Raw genomic sequence first — 18,789 nt, 5'->3', positions numbered from 1 at the left:
TTAGCTCACATTTGCACAACATCCTTTCGTTCATTTGTAACTAACATAAAAACTCATGGTTACATGTTATAACTTCTATTTCTATTCAGTAATCAATTTAAGTAGCCTTGACCATCAAGCTGTAGTTCCGCCAATGTCTGTTGGTAAATAATTTCACTGCTTATTAAGGCACAACTTATTTACATAATTTGCAGAAAAAATATAAAACCAATCCTTAGAAACATTACTGATTTTTGAGTGTTTGAGTTGTAAGGCCAGGAAGGGAGCACTGTAAGGGTGGTTTCTCCCTACAGTGGTTCAGGTTGTAGGATTTCCGAAGGTCAAAGAAACATTTATCAGCATGATGGTATAAAACTGTACATTCCTTCACCACACAAAATGACAATTAGCAGACCCCTGAACACAGATTTGGCCTCCAGGCCTTTATCACAATCAGCTCTTCTGTGCCATCAGGTCTTCCAAAAGGCCCTTTTGTTTCTGAAGATAGGTTTGGGACAGGAAAGCAGAAGTCAACCCTACAGCAATTATAGAGATCTTGCCCATATAGTGCCAAAGTCAGAGAGGGTTAAAGAGAAACCTTAAAGAAGTTACTCTAAGCAGGTCACAGTTGTCATGCAATATGCAGATGAAGAAAGATCTTTCTGAAGATGACTAGTGAAATGTCTAGACAAACTAATGCAATGAAGTGGCAGAGCTAGAGTTGTATAGATGGGGTACTTCTTACTAGAACCAGGAAGTATGATATTAGGCTGGTCCTGTCAACACTGCACTGGCTCCCTATCAAACATCGTATGGATTTTAAAATCTTGCTTATTACTTATAAAGCCCTGAATGGTTTAGCACCTCAGTATTTGAACAAGCTCTTGGTACATTATAGTCCTCCACGTCCGCTGCGTTCTCAAAACTCTGGCAATTTGATAATACCTAGAATATCAAAGTCAACTGCGGGCAGCAGATCCTTCTCCTATTTAGTGCCCAAACTCTGGAATAACCTACCTAACATTGTTCGAGAGGCAGACACACTCTTGCAGTTTAAATCTATATTAAAGACCCATCTCTTTAACCTGGCTTACACATAACACACTAATACACTTCAAATATTCAAATCCGTTAAAGGATATTTAGGCTGCATTAATTAGGTAAACCGGAACCGGGAACACTTCCCATAACACACAATGTACTTGCTGCATCATTAGAAGAATGGCATCTACGCTAATATTAGTCTGTTTCTCTCTTATCCCGAGGTCACCGTAGCCACCAGATCCAGTCTGTATCCAAGTCAGAGGGTCAATGCAGTCACCCGGATCCAGTATGTATCCAGCCCAGATGGTGGATCAGCACCTAGAAAGGACCTCTACAGCCACTTCTTCTTTGCCGAGATAATCCATCCACCTCACAGGTGTGGCATACAGTGTTGGGTAAGTTACTTTCAAAAAGTAATTAATTACTATTTCTAATTACATCATCAATATTGTATTTAAATTACTTTACTAATTACTCTCTCTGAAAAGTAACTTAGTTACTCAATAAGTAACTTAATTATTCAAATCGCTAATTAGGCTACATCTTAAAAACCCTATAAACCTTAATATAAATTAAACTCTTTATTCTTTCAGTCTGAGTCAAACATAGAATAGTTTAGCCTTTTATCTTTAAAACAACTGTAATACTTAAACATTTTTATTTAAAGAATTTAACCACATTTGGTTAACAAATAGAAATAACATATCTGAATAACAAAAAAAGCTTAAGAAAAGTTAAACAATACATTTCAGTTTGGCAAGATGTTCAGGAAAACTCCAACTAGTAAAATCTGTACAGGTTTATGTAAAAATAACATGTTAACTAATGTAGGTAAGTATAAATTACATAAATTATCTTCTCTGCTGAATAAAGCCGTGTCAGATCGCGCTGTTCTTCTGAAGTAAATTCCTCATTGCTGGACTTCTTTTTTAAAAACGATGAAAATTAGACGAAATTTGATTTTTTTTTGTATCTAGATGAGGGTGTTTGCGTGCAGGTGACTGCATATAATGAGCTCAGATACGGGAAAGACTGCATATTGCTTTAGTTTCATACCAATTACATAATCAGAGAATATTTGTTTTTGATTTTCATTCGTTCAATTTAAAAGTAGACACTTCATGCTTTCAGATATGGGAAAGACTGTGCCTCGCTTTAGTTTCATACGGATTACATAATCAGATAATATTCGTTTTCGATTTGAATTCGTTCATTTAAAAGTAGACACAAGCTTTCTATAGACATATTTCTCATGTCTCTGTGCCAAATATTCGCTGAGTTAGTGACGTGTAGAAAGTTGCTCATGGAGACATAGATGGCAGAAATTGCACCGTTTGTTTTGTTTATTTTGTAAAAGCACAATGATTTGTTGTTATTGTCAGTGTACACAAATAAAAGTAGGCCCTTTTTAGATTCAATTGATTTTAGTCTTATCTGTACTAGCTGAGTATTTAAGGTTTCTCTGTGAATCAGGAAAAACTGAAAGTGAACGCACTGGCCTGCAGAGAGTTAAAGACGCTGTATTCAATTTTATCTTTAGACAGTACATTTAGATTTCAAATTCAATATTGCTTTTAGAACTGTTGAAATTATTTAATGTATGTAACGCAAATACTTTACAAGTAACTGTAATTAAATTACCTAAAAATGAGCAGTAATCCCTTACTTTAGTTTTCAGTGGATAAGTAATTTAAATACAGTACATAGTAGCGCGTTACACCCAACACTGGTGGCATATCAAGATGCTGATTAGACAGCATAAGACAGCTAAGGTGTGCCTTAGGCTGGCCACAATAAAAGGCCAGTCTAAAATATGCAGTTTTACTGTATTGGGGGGTTCGGGGGGCCCGAAAACTGGTCAGTATCTGCATAGGCGGAGTTTAGGGGGGGCTAGGGGGGGCATTGCCCCCCCAGACGAGAGCCAGTAATGATTTTGTCTGAGCTATGAATAAAATATAAAAATTAAATAATTAACATTTTCTCATTTTATTTGTATTATTTTATTATTTTAGTGGTTAGAATAAGTACATTTTGGGTTAAATGAATTATTTAAGTCCCATATCATCCCGAGTCGCGGATGGTTCTTAACTTGAGAGGACATGAGAGGACTCTCTTTTCGTTATTTTCCAGCTTTAGCAAGTTAACAAATATTCGTTGTTTTCTTTATAAACTCGCAAAAAAAAATGTGGTGGACTGAGTCATTTCTGGCTGAATTGGACAGGCGATTTGGAGCGCTGGCCTTGAGTGTGGCGCGTGATTCAGTATTTAGTTAAAGCACATACACAAGGCTTATTCACCCTTGGCTAGTGACAGCTGAAGTGGATCTTGTGAAATGTGCGATTGCATCGTCGATTACTCTTTAGAAACTTAAAGATGACTGTGCATACCATAAGCGCTCAGACTGACCTGAGATTTGCCCCGCAAACATTTCAGCAGTTATTATAGGCCCGTGTGTCCCGCATTTCTGTCGACTGAACCAGCCATGCCATTAATTATGAATTTATCAGTCTTTTGCATGCCAAAGTAAATTTCTGCATATACATATTACGCCAAATAGAAGCAGAAAACCGTGCTATATTTCATCATGAGATCGGATTAGCCCGCAACAATTAATTTGTTGGCTATTTTACAAATGGGAATACAAATAATTCATGACAATATTTAAAATTCAAGCTGCCCATAAAATTTATAGTGAAAAGTAATTTAAAAGCATCTGGAATGCAATAAAGTGTTTTTAAAGCTGTTTTTAAAGCATTTGCTGAATGGATAATAATTTTTTTTTTAAATAGGATAATAAATAATTCACATATCAGACAAAATTGTGTTGCAGCAAGTCCTTTAAATTTTAAGGTATTCAGAACAGAGCAACATAAAAATCAGAAGAAAATTTTTTTTTTTTATAATTTTCTATACAATTACAGGACAAAGTTTTACATATGCCATATGTATGTTTTTTTTTTTTATTGTACAGAATTATAAAATAAAATGCAAATTATAATCGGGCCTGTTTTAGGCGTTTTCCTTATTTTTAGATTTTAGACATCCATCAATTATGGTTATGAAAAAAATTACTCGCCATCTCATTGGATGTGCCTTTAGAGAGAAATGCACGGATTACACAATGAAAGAGTTTCTATTTTCAATTTGAATTATTTCATTTTAAAGAAGTAATTTAAAGCTTTCTTTATATATTTTTTTTTCTCATTTCTGTGAGGCAATTCACTGAGTTTAGGTTCATCATTGAACCTAAGAAAAAAAAAATCATTGTGAAGTACTCCTGTTCAAGACCGAGACGGCAGAAAGCGTTTGTTTTCTTTATTTTATAAAAGCACAACGTTTTGTTGATATTGTGAGTGCACACAAATAAAACTAGACCCTTTATAGTTTTAAAATGATGTATTACTCTTACCTTTATGAGCAAAAATGACTGCGTATTTTAAGTTGTTTCCACTGCTAGAAAAAAATACTATTGATCGTGCTGGCGCCTCCATGTCCTGCGGCTTTCACTCTCCACACAAACGACTGGATAAGCGTCTAACAGCACACATTTATCTAGGTTAAACATTTAAACTAACATTGTAATATGCTTGAACTGTTATAAATAGATTTATATATATAGATGTGATGATTTGAGAAGGCTAAATTGATTAAACATATAGGCTATGATCAATTCACTGTCTGCCGCTGGCCGCTTACATTTTAAGGAACAAAAAAAAATGCTCCAAACGTTTATCTAAATTAAATTTATAAAAACAACTAAACAAAATATATCTCACTTGTCCATTACATACAAAACTGAACTACTTTAATAGCTGAAAGAGTAGTATAATGGGGAAAAAAACTGGCTAAGGCCTATATTTGAGGACCCTGCAGGGCTCTAATCCACTTCATCCAATGCTGTTTTGTTCTCTGTTTTCATCTGTGAGCATGCTCTTGATATATGTATTTTACCATTTAGTTGAGTTTGAAACGTGTGGCACATTCGTTCTGCTCTCACTGATCATTTGGTCCTCCATAAAAAAATAAATAAAAAAAAAACTCTGTGCGTACCCTCGGGAAAAAAATGTTTTTTTTTTTTAAATTTATTTATTTATTTATTTATTATGTATTTTACTGTCGAATATATATTATATAAATATATGAAATATAGAACAAATTAAAAAAAAAAGTGTTCGTGGCTCGTCTGCCAGTGGGTGCCCCCCCAAGCATAAAAGTGAAACTCCGCCTATGAGTATCTGGTGTGACCACCATTTGCCTCACGCAGTGCAACACATCTCCTTCACATAGAGTTGATCAGGTTGATTGTGGTTTGTGGAATGTTGGTCCACTCCTCTTCAATGGCTGTGCGAAGTTGCTGGATATTGGCAGGAACTGGAACACACTGTCGTATACACAGATCCTGAGCATCCCAAACATGCTCAATGGGTGACATGTCCGGTGAGTATGCTGGCCATGCAAGAACTGGGATGTTTTCAGCTTCCGGGAATTGTGTACAGATCCTTGCAACATGGGGCCATGCATTATCATGCTGCAACATGAGGTGATGGTCATGGATGAATGGCACAACAATGGGCCTCAGGATCTCATCATGGTATCTCTGTGCGATCAAAATGGTATCAAAAAAATGCACCTGTGTTCATTGTCCATAACATACACATGCCCATATCATAACCCCACCGCCACCATGGGCCACTCGTTCCACAACGTTGACATCAGCAATCCGCTCAACCACACGATGCCATACACACTGTCTGCCATCTGCCCTGTACAGTGAAAACCGTGATTAATCTGTAACCGGGATTAACCGGGAGAACACCTCTCCAAAGTGCCACACGCCATCGAATGTGAGCATTTGCCCACTCAAGGCGGTTATGACGACTAACTGCAGTCAGGTCTAGACCCTGATGAGGACGACGAGCATGCAGATGAGCTTCCCTGAGACAGTTTCTGACAGTTTGTGCAGAAATTCTTTTGTTATGCAAACCGTTTGATGCAGCAGCTGTCCGGGTGGCTGGTCTCAGATGATCTTGGTGGTGAAGAATGCTGGATGTGGAAGTCCTGGGCTGGTGTGGTTAAACGTGGTCTGTAGTTGTGAGGGCCAATTGCATGCTACCTCAAAACTTGTGACATCTGTGGCATTGTGCTGTGTGATAAAACTGCACATTTTAGAATGGCCTTTTATTGTGACCAGCCTAAGGCACACCTGTGCAATAATCATGCTGACTAATCAGCATCTTGATATGCCACACCTTTGAGGTGGATTGATTATCTCGGCAAAGGAGAAGTGCTTACTAACACAGATTTAGACAGATTTGTGAACAGTATTTGAGAGAAATAGGCCTTTTGTGTACATAGAAAATGTCTTAGATCTTTGAATTCAGCTCATGAAAAATGGGGGCAAAAACAAAAGTGTTGCATTTATAATTTTGTTCAGTGTATTTGTTCTGTATATATATAAATGTAATGTTGCAAAATTCTCCTCTAGTGTAAATTTTTCTCGTAAGTTTATGGAAACTCAATGAATTTTCGAAGGTTATGTGATAGCACTGTCAAGCTACTGTCTTTCCGCAGTTGAAACACTCACTGAGTGAATACATGAGACACTATACATTCAGTAAGTTGTAGTGTATCTTTCAAAATGGATCGGGTGTTCATTGTCTAAGCTATTTCATGTTAATTATAGAATACACTCCTGCTTTGCTTGAACTGAGGCAAAGCTGGAGTGCGCATGAACCGTCACGCCACTAAAGAGCTCTGAAACTGTATCGTTTGAAATTCTTAATAAAACTAACAGAATTTGAATGATGAGACTTTGTTTTCGGTTATCAGAAGTGACCTGCTTTGTGGTGTCTGTCATGTCATGTTGTAACACTCCTCAGTTCCTGTGGCAGAGTAGTAGAGCATTGCGCTAGCAGCGCAAAAGGGCGTGGGTTTAATCCCCAGAGAACACACATACTGGGGAAAAAAAAAAATAAAGATGTATAATCTGAATGCACTGTAAGTCGCTTTGGATAAAAGTGTCTGCTAAATGCATAAATGTAGATGTAACACACCAATAAAAGTCAAGGGAGTAAAGGAAGAGACCAACAGGTTCCTGACTGGACGAGAATTTATTTGGGCATCAATAACCAAGGAGACTCAAGCATACAACCTTAATAAATACAAATATGGCTTTTATTTTTATACAATAATACAATTCATCTTAAAACCTCAAAAGGGCAAAGCAGCAGGTTAAGATGGGTGTCGCATATAGTTAGTGTATTTGACCAATCACAAGTTACCTAGAATAAGTAAGCAATCAACGAGCACAAAGGTATTCAGCAGAGGGTTTCAACACCTTAAAATTAGTTCATGTGTCGCCAATTATACACAATTTCATTACACAGCAAACACCAAAAGTATCCAAATTCATATGTGCATCAGTTAAATCACACACTTCAATACACACCAAAAGGCCACTCAATACGTGCAAAAACCCCTCTGGTCAACTACTTAGCCATCATCAATATAAAACAATTAGTGCAGTCAAATGATTAATCGTGATTAATCGCATCCAAAATAAAAGTTTTTGTTTACATACTATATGTATGTGTACTGTGTATATTTATTATGTATATATAAATACATACACATACAGTATATATTTTGAAAATATTTACATGTATATACATTTATATATTTATATTCTTATATTTTATATTATATATAAATATATTTAATATATAAACATAACATATTTTTCTTAAATGTATACATGCATGTGTTTGTAATTATATATACATAATAAATATACACAGCATACACGCATATATTATGTAAACAAAGACTTTTATTTTGGATGTGATTAATCGTTATTAATCATTTGACAGCACTAAAAACAATATGAAAAATGGCACATGAAAGATAATAACCTGCCCTAATATCCCCTATACACACACTCACAATCACAAACACATACAAACGCCAGGGGATCGGTAATAATTAGTCAATCACATTAAACCAGGACTCCCCTGCGAATAGGACACTATATATATATATATATATATATATATATATATGCCTACACACAATTTAATAAACAATAAAGGCAGATAATGGGCTGCCGGCCCTCTTACCCGCTACCGTACATGGGGTACAGCATTCGGGAAAACAACCGGCAGCCGCCGAACTTTAGTTAAGGAAACCCAAAACTACAAACTATCCTTCCCAATCGCTTCACACGTATCGTAGAGAAACATCCAACACACGTCCAAGCATGGTAGCCTCGGCAAGAAGCACAGCAGCACACATGCCAAATCCTCCCAAATAACAACAGACCTCATACCTTTATTGATTCCATTAGAAATGCAGCACATACAATAATACACATCCACTAATTAACCCAACCTCAGATACCACAGACGCAAGTACTGTCGCCCCTCCTCTTGCCTAAAGTGAAGGGCTTGCATCCATCACCCCTACTAAAAATGTGTCCACACATTCCCAAATACCTCACATCCTATAACGTAGAAGCAACAGGCCCTTTGTGGCCTGTGTAGACCACCTCAAATACTCAGTCTGTGAAACAGGTGGGCTAGCGGGACCTTCCCTTGATGCAGTCTGTAATGTCTCTTCAATAATGTCCATATGAGAGGTCGCTCCTCCATCCCTCTGTATGGGTGCCGATGGCCCTGTAAGACAGCCACCCACTCAAGGATACATACAGCAATTACAATTCACAGGATTGACGTTAGAATCAGAAGGTGAAACCTCAAGACATTTTTCCCTTCTAAGGGCAAGGCTATATGAAATTTACATGGTCTTAACATATTGCGATGCAACACCCTCTTCTCACCATCAACCCCTACCTTCTTTACAACATAAACGGGTATATCGAGATTAGGTTGTGACATGCCAACATACACATTCCATTCCCATTTATCATCCAATTTACCCCGTCCCCTGGCCCTCTTATTCAGGGACATGACTCTCTGCCCCGTCAACAAAGGCTCCCCCTTAACTTTACAATCAAAACCTTTCTTTTGATGAATTGAGCCTTTTGAACTTGTTTTCGAGCTTGATTAGCCACTAATCTTTTATGATGGTGATGCACCCAGCTGTCAACTGTCCCCAAAAATCCATCTCCCCGGCCCAGCATAACGTCAATGGGCAATTTTGCATGACGGCCAAACATTAAAAAATACGGGGTATAGCCTGTAGAAGGGTGAGGGGTGTTAATCCTCTTTCTGATCATCCTTTAAAGTGCCCAGCATACTCAACAGTGTCCAATTAAAAACTTTCACATTGTCCATTTCCTGATGGGTGATAGGGAGTCATATGAGACTGATATTATACAATGGATATTATACAATAGCTCTTTAATATCCCTTCATTCATAATTTGGGCCCTGGTCAGAGTGCAACTGATCAAACCCCCCAAATGACTGTATAAAATGTTTCCACAACACCCTTGCAGTAGTCAACGCCGTCTGGTCCGTAGTGGGCACTGCAACTGTCATACACAAGTCACCACATGAAACATTATAACATCATATTACATCCTCCTTTCTTAACAATATAGGACCGTTATTTACATCACCATATTACAACCATTAATCAAAATAATCACCAATATGAATCAAAATATACCATCACAAATATTGTCAAATTCAATAATAAAAACAACAACAACAACAACAACAACAATCCTTTCTCAAAATGACAATGAATGAGTGAATGACAATGAATATCAAACAAGTTAAAAATATTAAATTAATGGCAGTTTAGAAAATTAAATTCATCAGTGACACTAAGGTCACTTTTAGGATGAAATCTACGGAGAGTTTTAGAAATGAGACCCCTGGTCCCTCTGCAACGAAAAAATCACCATTACTACATGGATTTGATTCAGCAGCTACAGCTCTGAATACCTCTGGGTGAATCCTTCTCAAATGACTTCTTTATTTCTTCTGAAGATATGACCACTTGGTGACTGCACACTGTAAGAACACGGCTCCTCTCTCTCAGAGAGTACGGTTGCTGGTTTCCATCCTTCTTGCATTCTCATATGTACAGTGTCACCAACTCTGAGTCCTGGCAGACTTTTAGATTTGAAATCATAGTACCTGCACAAAAGATCTTTTGACGATCTGCACAAAAGATCTTGGTAGCAACATCTTGGTGGAACACGATATACAGTAGTACTGCAAAGAATTCATCCCAATAACATTTGTGATGGAGATATAGTTAATCCTGTAACTGGTGTATTCCATAGTGACAACAAAGCCAAATGTATATCCTCTCCAGAGCGCAAGGCTCTTTTCAGAACATGTTTCACAGTTTGTACTGTTCGTTCAGCAAGTCCATTTGATTGTGGATATCCTGGACTAGAAAACACAAGCTCAATTCCCCACATATTAGCAACTTTCTCATTTCTTGACATGCAAATGGTACATGATCAGAAGAGGTTCTCCTTGATTTTTGAAGTTGGAACTTTTGACGTGCTACATTTGCTTACCATGCACCATACCAGGCCTAAAAATAACTTGTCTTGATTGTGTAACACAGCAAACTTTAATTTCTCTGGAATGATGATCCTATCTCCCATCATTAGCACATCATTCTGCATACTGATGTTATGTCACATCTGAATATTTGGGTCGAACTGTTCTGGAACAGTGCTGTAAAAAAAACTTAACCACTGATTTCTAGTCATGTCCTCTTTTGGAAGGCCAAACAAAGTAGTTTCGCTTTCACAACGAAACACAGTGTCACTCACAGCGGGCTTGAGTGAGTGTGATGACCGCGGGCTGGACTCCGCTTTGTCCACCGTGAAAGCCGATCCGGCGATCCACAGCACAAAGTTGATGTATTTCCTCAGCGACCAGCACGGATCAGCTCTAGGCATGATAAAGTGAATATTGTCATCTTTTGGAAAACCAAACAAAGTTTTGCTTACACAATGAAACACACAATATGGTGCTGGCGGAAACAACAATACTACAGCGAGAATCAAAGTTGTGCCTTCTTTCTTTGCGTGAACATTTGGACAGTGTTATGCAAATCTGCCCACATCGTGACGTAGACATGTGGGAGCGTGTTAGAACGAGCCATTTTAGGGGGGCTTTGGTTGACTCTTAAATTTTATAAAGAATATCTCTTTGGATTTGAGACTTTAGTCTTTGCAACTTTACAGATCTTCTTTATGCACCAAGAGCTTGTAACACTCCAAAGAGAAAGGAAAAATTTAAACCGCATCATATGACCCCTTCAAAACAATAGTTCACCCGAAAATTCAGTTTTCATTTACTCATCCTCATGTTGTTTCCAACCTGTATGAACTTCTGTGGAAGACAAATAAAATTGTTTTGATGAATATCAGGTTGCTTGAATCCAATATAATGGAATTATGAAATGGAAAAATATATATATTTTTTTTAATTACACCACCAAAGAGTGTAAGCAAAAGCAACCATGTGGCTAAACAGTGAAACAAGGAAAATAGTTTTTGGTGAGCAAAAAAAATAAAACAATGGTAACACTTTATTTCGATAGTCCACTTTAGACATTCTACTAACAGTAAGTAACTTTGCAACTACATGTCAGCTAGCAGTTAGTAGAGTATTAGTAGACTGTCTGCTTAATATCTTCTAACACTTTCTTTGTCAACTTATTGTCAACTCATACTAACCCTAAACCTACCACTAACACTAACCCTAAACCTACTCTAACAGTCTACTCTGAGAGTTAGTAGACATGTAGTTACAAATTAATGAGAATTAGTTGACATGTAGTGGACATATAGTTACAAAGTTTCTTATAGTTTCTTATAGCGGGGAAGAGAGATTGATTATAAGGCATTTTAACAGGAGTCGATAAGTATGGTTTAGTATTTTTATTACAGTAGAATGTCTAAAGTGGACTATCGAAATAAAGTGTCAGATCTGGGCAAACACTATAATGCTGTCTGGGTACATGAAAAATATATACAATCCTGTTACTTATAATTGAAACTAATTGTTTTGTGTTTAATAAAAAAATGCTAAATTCAAATTAGCTTTAGCAACACAGTTGCTGAAAATATTGTCACAACTTCATTGTTTTCAGTACACTTAAATATGTAAAAAATGTTGATTAATTTGGGTTGGGACTACATCAATCATTTTGTTACATTAACTGAAACTGCATGGGTGGATTCTGCACTGCTACGACAACAACAATATAAAAAATATTGTGCTTTGCAAACATACATACAATTTATCAACTGTTTGGGGTACTTGCACAGACAGAGCCCAAAACAACCTACGAGAACAAAAGCTAAAGTATACAGTGAAACTGGTGTAGCGTCTGGACCTATCAGACACACCATTTGTCATTTGATTTAACAAATCAATTATTCATTAGATTAACAAATAATCACAGATTATTAAGAATCTTTAGTAATTTTGCATTAACACTCAATAGAGTTCCATATGCCAATGACCATGCTTTCAGACAAAGGGCCGTAAAACTCTTCATTAACTCCAACCTCCTGCTTGGAATTTCAGTCTTTCTCATTGGACAAGCCCATCCTGAGAGGTGTGAATCTTCTCAGACCTTAAAAGGCTCACGCAAGTTCCGCTCATTCCTCTGTACTTTCTTCTTCTGCTAAATCTTCTGTCTTCCAGATGAGGATGTGAGCTAGAATGCTTATAAGGACACCCTAAGTCCGTGCCAGGCTTTGCCCTTGACTTTCTATTCGTCAAAGATCCTAGGATCTCAGCTGATGTCTCTCTTAGCTCTTTTTCACTTTTCACTGGGAAGAAACTCCCAATCACCATCGAGTCAGAACATCTTTGGAATTCATCACTTTTCAAACCTGGAAGAAGGTGATCACGACTTCTACACCACCGAATCTCCAAACCATCAAGACTTTCATCCGAACTGCATCCTGACACTCATTACAGGTTAAGGCAATGCAAATATTGTACATTTAACTAAACGAAACAGAGGTTTAGTCTAAGCTATATAACCCAATACAAACTGCGCTTATTTCACTACACACATAAAAAACCTACTACATTCATAGCTTCATTCTCTGGTTTTCCTTATGGAATCATCCATTAAATCCTGTATGAGTGATTGTATGTATGTTTGTGTGTTTGTTAGACTAGTTTGTGTTAGTGTTTAGTTAATAAAACTCTTGTGCACAAATTACATGAGTTTCTGATTCTGCCTTGCAAATTAATGTCCCTTATGATTTTGATCCTCGCTACATGCTCTGATGTATTAATACTGTATGAAAGTATTTTCTGTGGCCAATTAGTGTTTGGATCTGCTGTTGGGAAAGCCCTTTTTGAGCTGCTGTGGTGGCTGTGCCTATTCTGAAGGAATGGCTAGAGAAATCATCGGCTGGGATACCGGAAAGGAGTAGAATGGACTTAACGTGTTTTTGGAACCAAAAACGGGAGACAGGGCAGTTAGAGTCATCTGTAAAAAGAGGGTCGGAAAGGGATTTGGATTGTGATTTCCTGAGCTAAAGGAAGGCTAGGAGGGCTTGGTATGGGAGTATGGGTGATTGTAGGTTGAAATTATAAATAAAGTGGCCTTTCATTGCCTGGTCTGTCTTACTTTGCTTTATAAGAAATGATATAGCTTCGTCATCCAGGACAGTTAGATCAGAAATGGTGGGGTGGATATTCGGTTTAAAGTTGGAAGTGGTAGTGAGCTCGGAGCATCTGAGAAACCCAAAGAAACCTAGGATAGACATAGCATCTACACTGTAAAAAAAAGTCTGTAGTTTTTACAAAATAATTTTGGCAGCTGTGGTTGCCAGAATACTTTTGTAAAAAATACAGAAAAACTGTAAACACAATTACGGCCAAAAACTGTAAATTTTACAGTACACTGTAAAAAAAAGTCTGTAGTTTTTACAAAATAATTTTGGCAGCTGTGGTTGCCAGAATACTTTTGTAAAAAATACAGAAAAACTGTAAACACAATTACGGCCAAAAACTGTAAATTTTACAGTATAAAACTGTTATTTACAAACAAGAAAATTTGAATGTAAACCAGTAAATTCAACAACGCACACTGCTATTAAAATCTGTTTTGTACCTTTAACATACTGACAACCACCATAATAATGCAGGTGGTAAAAGAGAAAGCCACATGAAGAATCGAAGTTCATCACAAGTAGCTTCGCCACAAGCAGAAGTTTATATTAATATATAGAAGGTGCACAAAGTCATTCATGCAAACACAAAACACCATCATGGTGACACACGATACTTAAACAATTCAATAAACTTTCATTAAACAGCAGAAGATGTAACATAAAGCCCAAATGTACAACTGATAACAAAAAACTATTAAAAAACATGATTATTTAAACAAAATACTTTCAAATGTGGAGCGTCACACAGGGAATTCTGGGAATATAAGTTTACAGTTTTTGACTGTAAATTATACATTGATTTGTTCTTTTTTTATTTCTAAAAACTGTAAAATTAACAGCATTTTACTGTAAAATTACATGAAATGTCTGAATAGATCTTTTACAGTTTTTCCCTGTATATAGTACAGGAACTTACTGTTAACCTATTAACACTTTTTTTTTGTAGCGTTTTTACGAAATTGTACAGTTAAAATGACACTTATTTTTACAGTGTACAATATGCTACAAACAAATAGCCTAAATTATAAAAACAATATTATTATAATTGTAGCCATATTTTTATATATATAGATGGGCAACCTCTCAGGTTCACAATTATTTTTATTTTTTTGTGGAAAAAAAATGTATTACCTCAATTTGCATCGTTTCATCAATCATGCTAAAATTAGTCTACAGCATAAACTTGTAAAGTGACATACATACTTTATTTGTATTTTTAAAAACAACAGACTAAAACTTTAGTTTTTACAATATTTGCATGTCAAATTAACAAAATTGTTTTGTTATGAGTATTACAGTATTTCTCTGTTTTTGATACCAATAATTTGTAATTTTAACAAATAATTTTGATTACAATCACATATTGTTATTGTAAATATAACAAAATTATTATGTTTAATAGTTTACAAAATTCCACTGTGAATTAAACAAAAAAAATATGTTTTGGGGTTTACAATACTTTTCTGTATGGATTTTACATAGTTTTTCTGTAAATTTCACGGTCATTTTTTACAGTGTAGCGTATGAGCGGTGTGGATGGAATGGTAACATCTGCGGAGTGTGGAAATGCATTTGGTCAAAATTTTTAAGGTTATGGGCTGCCTGGTGTCTGGACGCGTGGGATGTGGTCTTTTAATGCTCTTGATGAGAAGGGAGGTCTGTGAATTGGCTATTTGAGGTGAGGGTGAATCATATATATAACCATATATTTATGGAAAAATTCTGCTTAGATAGCTTTTAATGGAGCCGACTTGGAGTTTTTTGTTTATATTAAGGTGTGATATAAATGAAGTGATAGAGAGCAGGGAAAAATCGGGGAACGGCAGGTTATAGGCGGAATGGAATGCTTTAAAGCATTTCCAAGCTGTTAAATAAGATTGCAGGGTTCTGGGGGAAATGGCTTGAAGAATGGAATCGAGGTTAGCTTCGCGGAGAGGTCTCAGAGGATGATTCAGTGGAATATCAGCTCTGAATAAGGAAATATTGGGGTTGGGAGTGGTTCCTGAATTTCTGAAAGGCAAAACGAGAGAGAGAGTCAGCTATTTAGTTTTTGGCCCCCGGGAATGTGTTTTGCAGTTATGATGAACTGGTCGCAAGCTGAGATCCAAATTAGACGTCTTAGCAAAGGCATCAAGGCAGGTGAATGAGGACCGCCATTATTAATGCAGTGCACGGTAGCCTTGTTATCGTAGTGAATAACGATGCTGGTGGTGGACCACTCTTTTCCCCACAGAAAGGCTACCACGACTATAGGATATAGCTCAAAAAGTGCTGAGGATATTAGTGGCTGGCGTAAATCTACAGCTGGGAGGGCCATGTAGAAGCGAATCAGTGGTTTTAGTAAAATCCTCCAAAACCAACAGAGGGGGCGGCGTCTGTAAATAATTGGATGTCGATAGGAGAAGTAACCAAATCGCTGTAAAATAATGATAATCCGTTCCATTGTTTAAGGAAGGATATCCACAAACTGAGCTTGCCTTGGCATGAATTGGTTTTATATATATATATATATATATATTTGGTCCTCTAGCTCGTGAATGGAGGACGCAAGAGAGAGAAGGTGAGAGACGAAAGGGCGGCCTTGCGGAATGATCCGCATCGCAAAATTTAGATGAACGAGCATGGATAGTAGCTCACGGGGCAGTTTGGGTTTGCTAAGAGAGTGGAAGCCACCAGAATCGTTCTGTCAATTTTTTCCTTGGGTATAGAAGCTTGGAACTTTTGTGAATCTAGGTTGATTCCCAAAAATTCATTGAAAGTGGTTGGGCCTGAAGTTTTTCCCCGAGCGAGGGGAATCCCAAACTCTGCGAAAAACTTGCGTTGTCATAAGGTTCGCTGCTGGGATGGAGTCAGGGGAGATATAATAACAATAATTGTCTAAGAGATGAATTAGGTAGGGTACGGCGTAATTGTTGGAGAGGATCCAGCTAATTGCTTCTGACAACATGTCAAAAAAATTTAGGGCTGCTTCTGCAGCTGAATGTGAGGCGGACAGAAAAAAAAAAAAATATTTTTTTTTTTTTTGCGCCAGCAGATGTCGAATAAGTGCCAAAAAACTGGATGGATGGGCATCACCTTAAAAGCAGAGGTGATGTCAACTTTGTCCATCCAACCGCCGCAACCTGCGTCTTTGATCATAGTAATGGCTTGGTCGATGTCATGGTAATGAAGAGAAAATTCTTCGAGCGGGATGATGCTGTTAATGCTCGGGAGCGGGGAATTATGCGGGGAAGAGAGATTGATTATAAGGCATTTTAACAGGAGTCGATAAGTATGGTTTAGTATTTTTATTAGCATTGTTTTGGACAGGTCAAATCAAGCGGGCATGAGCGCCGCCACAATAATTGCAAATATGCATGAATCGGAAGCGTTGTCTTGAGCATCTGCCTGCACTGGTGCAGACCTCCCTGCCAGAGAAGGATGGGGGGCGGAGGTTGGTGGAATTGGGGAGGGAAGGGTTGGTTGGGGTGTTTGAGAATTGTGGTACCTAGCTGGTGGACTTGGGTTGAAATGGTTCGGGGCAGGGACGAATGGATGTGGGTTGACAAAAGGGCACATTGTGGTGGCGTGGGAGATGGATTGGCATACTGCACATATGATGTTACAGCAGCCTAAAAATACCCTAATGTGAAGTTCAGTGTCAAAAGCCCCCCAATAAAGACACTGATTCCACTCTGTACATTAGAAAATATTCATAAATTACAGTAAAAAAAAAAGTACAGCAGCATATATACACCTTGGTGAAAAACAAAAAACATACTATTAAATGTATTAAAAATGCACTTGAAATATCTATGTATATAGTATATTTGTATTACCACAAACATACTCAAGTACATTTTAATACATTATACAAAAAACATTATAATAAATGAAAAAAGACTGAAATGCTATGGCAGAGATATCAATTTGTAGAATATTTTTGTTATACCTGTATTACTAAAAAGTACAGAATTTTACATCAATGAATAAATAAAAATTACAATGCAATTTTCTGAAGAAAAAATAAAAATTTACTGGAACACAAAGTGCAGGAGTGAATAGGAGTGTGTGCAAAGACTGAAGATGGTAAAGTTGGAAGGGGGTTTTGGAGGTGGACGAGGAGATGGTATAGGAATCGTGAGAGGCAAAAGTGTGGGGATGATGGCAGGATGACAATGATGCCCTGGCAGCTTAGATGGTGTTTGGCACATGGCACAGACCCAGAGCATCCCAGTGCTGACAACACACGGCGGAATCAAGGAGCCAAGATGTAGATGGTGTGACTGCCAACATCTAGGGACCGACCGATGGCGACAGAGCTGGTGGATCCGAGGGCACAGACGGAGGGCCGATGGAGCTGAATGTCGTCGCAGGTTCCGGAGACCTGGGTACAGCTGCAGCGACGAGCATCATTGGTGGAGCCAGAGTACCCGAGGACTGGAGTGATGCCGGTGTGACCAAGGATCACGGTGTAACTGACGGGAAAACCCACTGCAGCCAAAGAGGTGGATGGTTGGAGCGCAGCAGACGGCCTGCAAGTCTATGGCAGAAGTAGAGCGATTACTGAGCAAGGGACCTGGCATTTTCTGCAACTAAGGGCTTGCAATTTAGACACTGTAGTATTTGAAAACTGCTTTATCACAGGATCTGTGAAAGGGAAAAATAATTGATATATAATTAGGCAATAACAATTTTGCATCCATAATTAAATATATATGTATTATAAATTGTACTGATATTCATTAAAATTTGGTTGACATCTCAGTTTACTGTTTGACAATATCCTCATCAGGCTTGACATATAAGTGTCCGTTCTTATCCTCTTGTCTGTCGTCACTGTACAGCACTCTATGAGTTATATTGAACATAAGATTAGAAGAAGCCCAACAAAAGCATTTACAGTGAGCAGAGTTCAAGTACAAAATCACTGATATAATTTGATAAATTATTTCAATAAAGCAACCTGTGAATATTACACGGTATGTTGATAATTGTGGTTTATTGTAATCTAGGGTATTTCGCATGATGTCTGCGATGGTAATGCTAACAAGTTGTCCTAGTTGTCCAAAAAAAAAAAAAAGAATATATATATATATATATATATATATATATATATATATATATATATATATATATATATATATATATATA

This window comes from Cyprinus carpio, chromosome A23, assembly GCF_018340385.1.
Source record: "Cyprinus carpio isolate SPL01 chromosome A23, ASM1834038v1, whole genome shotgun sequence".
Lineage (NCBI taxonomy): Eukaryota > Metazoa > Chordata > Actinopteri > Cypriniformes > Cyprinidae > Cyprinus > Cyprinus carpio.
The sequence above is the reverse complement of the archived record's forward strand: the minus strand, read 5'-3'. Positions refer to the sequence as shown.